This window comes from Crocuta crocuta, unplaced genomic scaffold, assembly GCF_008692635.1.
Source record: "Crocuta crocuta isolate KB4526 unplaced genomic scaffold, BGI_CrCroc_1.0 scaffold377, whole genome shotgun sequence".
Lineage (NCBI taxonomy): Eukaryota > Metazoa > Chordata > Mammalia > Carnivora > Hyaenidae > Crocuta > Crocuta crocuta.
The window spans coordinates 1,147,163-1,157,486 of NW_027528209.1; positions in this window are offsets into that span (position 1 = coordinate 1,147,163).

Consider the following 10,324-nt stretch of genomic DNA (forward strand, 5'->3'; position numbering starts at 1 on the left):
ATTATTTTAAGGACCCCTTCTGTGAAATCTTCAGTACCCTTGTGAAATATGCCACTGTCACAGCTGCCCTCTGATGAGGCTTGGGTTCCGATCCGTGCCTCTCCAGCAGTCTGTGCGACCATCACTGCCAGGTGGCATCAGCTTCTTCACAGCGTCCTCCTCCTGTCTGCCATGAGGGAATAAAGCCGCATCTCCCTGGGAAGCTTCCACTGGTGGCTCAGAAGAAATCTGTCTGCAGAGAAGAGATGGCAACCGTCCTTGGAAATGTGAATTATTGCTGTCATCAGCACATTGCTTCCCCTTTGTATTGAACCTTTGACATTGAAACAGTTTGCTTCTACGTACTTTCAGTGTTTGTCGTTTGCCTTGGGCTTGCTGAACTACGGAGATTCGAAGCTTGTTGTACGTGGCTTTGTAGGAAGCGTAAAAAATCTTCGTACACTGCGTGGAAACAAAATTGGCAAACCGATACCCAAGGAAGTTGCCTGCAATGTTTGCAATTACAAAGTTATTGTGGATTCTAAGAAAGTACCCTCAGACACAACTATTCTAACTGACCTGAGGCTAAAACATAAAAAAAAAAAAAATAGCAGACATCTTTGCTACTCCAGAGAAAAGTAGACAATCCTAGTTGTACGCTTTACCCTTGGGGGTAAGCGTACCCTCAAAGAAAGAAGAAAGAAAGCAAAGGAAAGGGAAGGGAAATGCTGAGAGCATCTGTACGCTTGGGCCTGCATCTTTGGTGCTCCAGGGACAGTGCGGCAATCGTGCTGACGAAACAGAGTTTATGGATGTAAGTCATTTGTGCCGATACAGCTCTGCATAAAGCTGTGGGTGCAATTGGTGACTGTGAAATCAGCCGTTTTGCAAGAAAACATGTTTTCACCTTCAGAAGATCCTCAAAGATTTTCCATCAACCTTTCACTATTAAATAATCCATATCTGGCTTTTTTCTTCTTCTTCTTCTTCTTCTTAGAGCATCGGCAAGACAGGGAGGCGATCCTTGATCAGTTTATATCCTAGCATTGTGTGACATCAAGGAAGAAATTTTTAATTGCTCCAAAAATCATTTTTTAAGAAGCTGACTTGCCTATACTATGATGGTAAGAGTTTAGAAAGCAGAGCAAATGCATAAGGTTTCTACCTACACTAGTGCTCTCTACTTGTACTCTGTGGCCATTAGAGAAATTCAGTATTCACAACAAACAAACGACAACAACAAAAAGACCTCATTCCTTTGGAAGGAAGTTTCAACAGCCAGGTCATAAAGTCATTTTTCCACCAATCGTTCCACATCAACCCTCACAAAACAACATTATTTGGGGTTTTATTTTTCAAATACTTTCTATCTTTGACCTGAAACTTGCGTTTAATATGATGGAGAAAGAAATGTAATCTATGTGCAGGATAATAGAGAATGTTTCATTTCCATGAGTGCACTTTGTTTTACTTTTCACTTCTGGGACGATCAGTCTTCAACATGTATAATGCACTGAACTCCGAGAACTGATCTTTCTCTGCAGGGCTGGGACTGGGAGGAGGGTGGAAACTCAGGGAGACAGGCACTCTCAGGGCCCTGCCAGTGCGCTTGAACTTTGCTCCCTTGCTGCCTTCCTTGCCTCCCCTGAGCTGCCCCCCTGATGGGTCCCCGTCCCATAGAACTGACAGTCAATCTGCTAAACTCACATTCAAGCAGCTGGTATTTTGTCTAATCACAACTGCCATGTGACGGTTACTTCCTAACTCTCCATCCAGGTGAAAGATAATGATACTGGGAGGGCTCTCTTCTCAAATTCTAATTACAGACTCAGAATTATACAAATAATTTCTATCTTATATGGACAACATTCAGGCCATTTGTGGGGCGCCTGGGTGGCTCCATTGGTTAAGTGTCCAACTCTTGATCTCTGCTCAGGTCATGATCTCAGAGTTTCTGAGTTTAAGCTCTATGGTGATGGCAATGGCCTGGGGCCTGCTTGGGATTCTGTCTTTCCTTCTCTCTGCCCCTCCCCTGCTATGCTCGTGCTCTCGCTCTCTCACTCTCTCTCACCCTCTCTCTTGCTGCTTGCTCACTCTCAAAAGAAATAAATAAACTTTAAAAAAAAAAGAAAGAAAAAAAGAGGGCACCTGGATGGCTCAGTCAGTTAAGTGACCAGACATCTGCTCAGATCATGATCTCATAGTCTATGAGTTCAAGCCCTGCTCTGTGCTGACAACTCAGAGCCTAGGGCCTGCTTCACATTCTGTATCTCCCTCTCTCTCCCTGCCCCTCCCCCTTTTGCATTCTCTCTACCCCTCTCTCTCAAAAATAAATAAACATGGAAAAAAAAAAAAAAGAAAGGAAAACTCATGCCACTTTTAGTGAGACAGACTTCTTCTTAATTTTGTGTGGAAATTATCTTGTGTGCCAATTATTGTATGGTCCTGTTTTCCTAAAGACAATAGATGGTTGATGTGAAAAACTGTACCTTTGACTAAAAGATTCATGATCACTTTTTCTCATCATTGTGATTAAAGCAAATGACAAGACCATGGCTTTCAAAGCCCTCTACTTTCTTACAAATTCTTTCATTGGTCCATACTAATGCCTTAGTTTTGATGCTGAAACCCACTTTTTAGACTTATCTCTACACAGAATTATCTTGTGACGATTCTTCTGCATTTTGTGTTACCTGAATAGTGATGGTTATGAAAAGATAACAATATTTTTCTTTTGTTTTGTTTTTGAGAGCTAGAAAGAGTGCAAGCAGGGGAGGGGCAGAGAGAGAGGGAGAGAGAGAATCCCAAGCAGCCTCTATGCCTAACACAGAGCCCAATCTGGGCTTGACCTCACAACTATGAGATAATGATCTGAGCCAAAAAAAAAAAAATTAAGAGTTGGACTGAGCCACCCAGGTGCCCTAGAGATAAAAATCCTTTGCATCCTTTGCTGTAAAAAGATGTTAACTGATACTGAGAGCATTTAGAAAAGACAATAGTCTTAAAATATTGTGTTTGAGTTTAACAACACGTATCAAATTATGGTTTGAAAATTTATTACTAATATCGCTGTAAAGTCTTAGATGGGACCTTTAAGGAATGGCTTATGTGAGAAGTTAGTGTTGCTTTTTTTAAAAAATATTTTTATTTATTTTTGAGAGACAGAGCATGAGTGGGGGAGGGGAAGAGAGAGAGAGACACAGAATCTGAAGCAGGCTCCAGGCTCTGAGCTGTCAGTGCAGAGTCCAACGGGGGGCGGGGGGCTAGAACTCACGAACCGTGAGTTCATGAGCTGATCTGAAGTTGGACACTTGAATGACTGAGCCACCCAGAAGCCCCATATCATTGCTTTTCAATCAAAGCATACGGGCTCAGTCCAAGACAAAAACATAAATTACGATTTCTTGGTATGGCATGTTCATGAGGCAAGGATTCTGTGGAGAGCAATGCTTGGAAGTTCATTTCCAAAGCATTTCAGAAAAACTAAACAGAGAAGTCCTGGACTGTTTTCAGAGTGGGGGGAGTTCCGAATTACACCTCACAAGGGTGGGCTTCACAACCCCGGGTGAAGGCTTCCCCTCTTGTTTCTGGATTGATCCAAGTCTTAGTCACTTGTCCTTTTCTCCAGAATCCACCTGGTGAATCTTTCCTTTTACCACATCCTGTTCTTCTTCAGCATATTCAGTGGCTGCTGCTAAAATACTAGAGTTGAGCATTCATTCTGCTTTGACTGCTGCTTGAGTGGTTATAGGCTGAAAGAAATAGTGGGCAATACAGACAGGATCCCAGCATAAGAGGTGGGGGAAAGGAGGCCTCTCCATGTTCAGGGGGCTGACTCAGGGCTCCTCACGCCCCTCAGGCTGTAGAGAGGCCAGATGAAACACTGCCCCCGTTCCTGACTCCCAGCCTTCACCTCAGGTAGAAGCTTCTAGAAGGTCCCCCCCCCCCGGCAGAAGCACGGGCTCTCTGGAGACCATGGTGGTCTAAACGGTGAAAAGCACTGTCCATCGGAGAGATGAACCAGCCCTGACAGCAAACGCGGCAAAAGCCTCCCCACTTTCTTTTTTCTGAAGACCCTTTCAAAGCCTTCTCTGGTCGCTCATAGAGAGCGGTAAATTAGGTCAGCAGGCTCAGAATGTGGAAGGTTCTGGCAGGCAGGGCCGGCTGAGTTACTGTCTTCTGGAACCTTCCCGCCTGCCCAGGAGTCATACATAATGGAGAAACAGGTACATAAGAATTAAATACCTGATGTCTCTTTTTTCTTCTTTCTGTCCTTTGATTACACCACTATTTTATTTATGATTCCCCAAAGAGAAGAAAACTTCCCTTATGTGCCATTGCTTTTGTAAATTGTGACAGAATCACAAAAATGAAATACTTCACAGCGGGCTTTTGTCTATTGCCTCTTTCCCACCGTCCTGACCCTTTAAAGTGACGGTTTACCCGCACATGCTCCCCATCCTCCCCAGCTACACACACCCCCACCTCCCAATCAAACTGGTCTTCATTTCGCTGTACCTTATTTGCCAAAGGAGAGCAAATGGATCTGAACTTGACACTGAGGTTGGTGTTTACCAGTGCCTGTCCGCGTTTTGCTCTACATAATATTGTTTGGTCTCAGGGGCAGTGTTTAAAATAGACCACATTCTTTGTTTTGTGTTTGCATAAGAATTGAGTGAGCAGCTCCATGCCCTGAACAATAAATAAAGAAAATGCAAACAGCACAGGCTTGATTTTTTTTTTAATTTTCTTTTAAAATTTCTATTTTAGGTAGGCTCCACATCCAGCATGGGGTTTGAACTCACACCGCTGAGATCAAGAGCAAAATGCTCTACTGACAGAGCCAGCCAGGCACCCCAGTGATGTTAATGACTGTATTCCCAATGGCTTGGGTGGGAGGCAGGTGATGAGAAAATGCATGTCTGAATTATCTGGTCAATCTCTCAAGGTTTCACGATTCTTTGCCCAAATAGGTAACATTAGATATAAGGCTCTCTTGCTCTGGATCTATTTGGAAGTTTCTAGCGTTTAATTTTTTCCTACAAACAAAATTTCAGGATTTCTAAAAAATATATATCACATATCCCCATCACCAGGAAACTTAAAAGATTGGGGACAAGGTTTGTCTTTCATGTAATCTTACAGCTGAAGGGAATTTCTCTTAATAGAAAGGATTTGGAGTGTGAATAACAGACTAGGTGATGTCAAGAAGAAACCAATGTGATACCTGAATGGTGAGGCCTTCATGGAATAATTCTTCACAGATTTAAGTGGGGGGAGTACAGTGCGAAACAAAATCTGCCAAAAATGACAGGTGGGATTCTTTTCTGACTCAAGGTTAGTTACCAGCATTTCTGACTTTCTATCCTTTGAAATTTGGGAGGAACACCATTCTATCAGAGCAGAATAAGGCATACTTGAAGAAGAAATAAAGCCCAAAATACAGGGCAAGGTACAGAAGAGGTCAGTAAGGGGTGTTTTACACATGGGAGTGATAGCATAGGTTCTCAGTCAGAAAAAGTGCACATTTCTCTCACACTGAATTCACCTCAAGTTCTGCAGTCTGCCAAACACGACAGATCAAGCTCAGACATGAGCCTGATTGCCTCAGTGAGTCTCTGCCCTCTGTGCCCTCCTGGTGCATGACCTGTAGTTTTCACAGATAATCTTTATTTTACCCCATAACTATGTATGTTACATGTATGTAGATTACAGCAAGAATGTGCTGTTTATCTACTCATATCATGTACCTACAGAATTGTGCACCCAAAATCATGCTCTGTGTGGGCACTGTAAGAGATTTCAAGAATACTCTTGGCTCTATTCAATTCTTATTTTACACACTGGCTGTACAAATTAACCCCCACGAATCATCACCGTCTTAATTATGCTGCTTTGATTAAGTCTGGGGGCCTTTGCTCAAACAAAACACAGCTAGAGCAACAGAAAGATCTGATGGTTGCTTCCATGCAAGGTCTGTCAGGGATTTTTTAGGGACCTCAGAAGAGGAGCGAAAGGTACCAATTTTCAAAGGGAGGATAAAGATATATTCCAGAAATTTAAAAGTAAAAGCCTCGGGGCACCTGGGTGGCTTAGTCAGTTAAGCGTCCGACTTTCACTTGGGTCATGATCTCGCGGTTCGTGGGTTCGAGCCCCGCGTCGGGCTCTGTGCTGACTGCCAGCTCAGAGCCTGGAGCCTGTTTCGGAGTCTGTGATTCCCTCTCTCTCTGACCCTCCCCTGCTCACGCTCTCTCTCTCTCTCTCTTTCTCCTAGAAATAAATAAAAACATTTTAAAAAAATAATAAAAGTATAAGCCTCATTTGACACTGATCTCCAGCAAGAAAAAACAACTTTAAGATATTTAAGTAACTCGGAAGTGTTTCGGAAATGGTTACCATCAGCCAGCATGATTGCTCTGAGAATAATTCATAATAAGCAAAGCTAATTTCATTTTGCAATCATACTATTCACCTGATTGTATTTTTTTCCAAGGCTTTAATTTTTTTTCAGATCTGAGTGTTACAATATACTTAATTTTTTTAATTTTTTGATTTACATCCAAGTTAGTTAGCATATAGTCCAACAGTGATTTCAGGAGTAGATTCCTTAATCCTTCCCACCCATGTAGTCCATCCCCCCTCCCACAACCCCTCCAGTAACTCTCTGTTTGTTCTCTATATTTAAGAGTCTCTTATAGTTTGTCCCCCTCCCTGTTTTTATTTTTTTTTTTATTTTTTTACTGGTTATTTATTTTTGAGAGAGAGAGAGAAAGAGCATGAGTCGGGGAGGGGCAGAGACAGAAGGAGACACAGAATCCGAAGCAGGCTCCAAGCTCTGAGCTGTCGGCACAGAGACCCACACGGGACACAAACACATGAACCATGAGATTATGACCGGAGCCGAAGTTGAACACTCACCAATAGAGCCACCCAGGTGTCCCTCCCTCCCTGTTTTTATATTAGTTTTGCTTCCTTTCCTTTCTGTTCATCTGTTTTGTATCTTAAATTCCTCATCTGAGTGAGGTCATTTGATATTTCTCTTTCTCTGATTTACTAATTTCACCTAGCATAATACACACTAGTTCTATCCACAGGGTTGCAGATGGCAAGATTTCATTCTTTTTGATAGGTGAGTAATACTCCATTATACATTATATTATATGTATAATATATTTTACATATATATATGTATATATATATATACCACATCTTCTTTATCCATACATATGTATGGATATATATACCTATCCCTATATATATCAGATGTGTATATATATACATATATATATATACCACATATATTAGATGTATATATATATAGGTGTGTATATATATATATACCACATCTTCTTTATCCATTCATCTGTCGTTGGACATTTGGGCTCTTTCCATACTTTGACTATTGTTGATCGTGCTGCTATAAACATTGGGGTGCATGTGCCCCTTCAAAACAGCACACCCATATCCATTGGATAAATGCCTAGTAGTGCAATCGCTGGGTTGTAGGATAGTTCTATTTTTAATTTTTTGAGGAACCTCCATACTGTTTTCCAGAGTGGCTGCACCAGTTTGCACTCCCACCAGCAGTGCAAAAGAGATCCTCTTTTTCCACATCCTTGCCAACATCTGTCGTTGCCTGAGTTGCTAATGTTAGCCATTCTGACGGGTGCGATGTGGTATCTCATTGTGATTTTGATTTGTATTTTCCTGATAATAAGTGATGCTGAGCATTTTTTCACGTGTTGCTTGGCCATCTGGATGCCTTCTTTGGAGAAGTCTCTATTCATGTCTTTTGTCCATTTTTTCACTGGATTGATTATTTGTTTTTTGGGTGTTGAGTTTGATAACTTCTTTATAGATTTTGGATACTAACCCTTTATCTGCTTTGTCGTTTGCAAATATCTTTTCCCATTCCATTGACTGCCTTTTAGTTTTGCTGATTGTTTCCTTCGCTGTGCAGAAGAAGCTTTTTATTTTGATGAGGTCCCAAGAGTTCATTTTTGCTTTGGTTTCCCTTGCTTCTGGAGACCTGTTAAGTAAGAAGTTGCTGTGGCCAAGATCAAAGAGGTTTTTGCCTGCTTTCTCCTAGAGGATTTTGATGGCTTCCTGTCTTACATTTAGGTCTTTCATCCATTCTGAGTTTATTTTTGTGTGTGGTGTAAGGAAGTGATCTAGGTTCATTCTTCTACATGCGACTGTCCAGTTTTCCCAGCACCATTTGCTGAAGAGACTGTCTTTATTCCATTGGATATTCTTTCCTGTTTTGTCCAAGATTAGTTGGCCATACATTTGTGGGTCCATTTCTGGATTCTCTACTCTGTTCCATTGATCTGAGTGTCTGTTTTTGTGCCATTCACCTGATTTTTTTTTTTTATATTTTTATTTATTTCTAGGAGAGAAAGAGACAGCATGAGCAGGGGAAGGTCAGAGAGAGAGGGAGACATAGACTCCAAAACAGGCTCCAGGCTCTGAGCTGGCAGTCAGCACAGAGCCCGATGCGGGGCTCGAACCCATGAACCGCGAGATCATGACCCAAGCGAAAGTCGGACGCTTAACCGACTAAGCCACCCAGGCGCCCGGCCATTCACCTGATTTTAAAGAAAAGCCATAAAGATGGTATATTGTAATTTTGGGACTTACTAGTGAGGAAAAAAAAATGAATAATGTTAGTTGATGAATTGCATCAAAATAGAGGGAGATTTTAGTTGAATATTTCACTAATTTTCACTTAGTCCCATCTTGTCCAACATTTTTATGTACATCTTGGATGAAGTACAGAACAATTAAGCCTTATTTGTGGATAACAAAAAGCTAAACAGAAGAGCAAATTCAGACAATTATTATTACAAGAATAATCCTCAGGAAACTGAATTTCAAAAGCAAAGCTAAAAAAATTTCATTTAGTAAGCAAAAATGTAAAGCTCATCACTAAGGTCCAGAAATTAACTCTACCTACACAGATTTAGGGAGATCTGTTCTAAACACAGATCTTGGGGAAAGAACTGGACTTAATGTTGATTGAAAGTGTGACATGAGCCAATCGTGTGATGAGTCAACTACAAAAGCAACAGGAATTCTTGGTTACCCTTCAAGTCCCCGAGAAAAAGGGAAGTTATCTGCCCACCAAGCTCCATAGTAGTTGACCACACATGGAGTATTGTGTTGACTTCAAGGGGACATATCTCAAATCTAATTCATCTTCAATACGTCAGCCCTTCACATATCTAAAGACACCTTCAAAGCCACCTTTTCCAAGCTAAGTATCCCTCTTCTTAATAGAACAAGGTGGTATGTCACCAAGACAATTCCTTATTAATAACATTATCCTCTACATGTTTGTCATCATTGCTTTGTGGTTGTGTCCCACAGGATTAGACAGAAAGTTCTAGATGTATAGTGGCTAGCACAGAAGCATGTCAGAACCTCACTGTCCGATGCAAATTATTCNGGGAGCTACAATGGCGGCAGGCGAGCCACTGCTTTGAAGTCCAGCAGCCAGGAACCAGCACAAAGAAGCAGTCTGTGTGCTCAGCCCCTGGGACCAGTTGGCGCGAGGGGACCTGGAGTGCAGGTATTTGGCAAGTACGGTCTTTCTATGCCCCGAACGGAGGTTTTTCCCCCCCCCCGAGCGGAGGTTTTTCTGTTTCGGACTCTCTCTTTTTCCCCTCTCACTCCCCGTAGAGGGGGATCGCCTCCCACCCGGGAGTCTCCGATCCCGGCCCGATTTTATCTTCCCCGGTTCGCACTCACGTTAGAAGGCTTTCTCAGTGGATTCTGCGTCCTGTTTCTCCCAGTCTCTCCGGTTTCGTAAGGTATCCGATGGCTTCAGATCTTTTCCGTGTGATGTATGGGTGCGAGTGCAAGTACGGAGCTCCTTCCTTCTCCGCCATCTTGCCCCCTCTCCAAATGATTCTTATATTAATCAAGTCTGAGATAACAGTAAAACTGTATCATATAGGCATTTAACTTACACTTAAGCTACTATGACATATTTCAGTAAAAGGTGCATAAAAAGGGATAAATAAAAATAAAGCAAACACATCCAGAATAAATACAAGATGAGAAATAGGAATCTGGACACCGATGGGATATTATTCTTATAGTACTGGCTAAGTGTGGTTCAAGAGTTTAAAGATGTGCATTTTTTTTTGTGTTGTTTAGCCTTCCCCTAAATACATTGGTGATCTTTATGGGAAATTACAGAGTTTCAAGTTACCTTGGACTCAGTGAAATTGCTGTCTTTTGTGCGTCTTTTGAGAGCCACATATGAAACAACTCTTCTATATATCTTCTTTTTTTTTTTTTTTTTTATTTTTTTATTTCCTCTAAATTGTTTGATTTTATG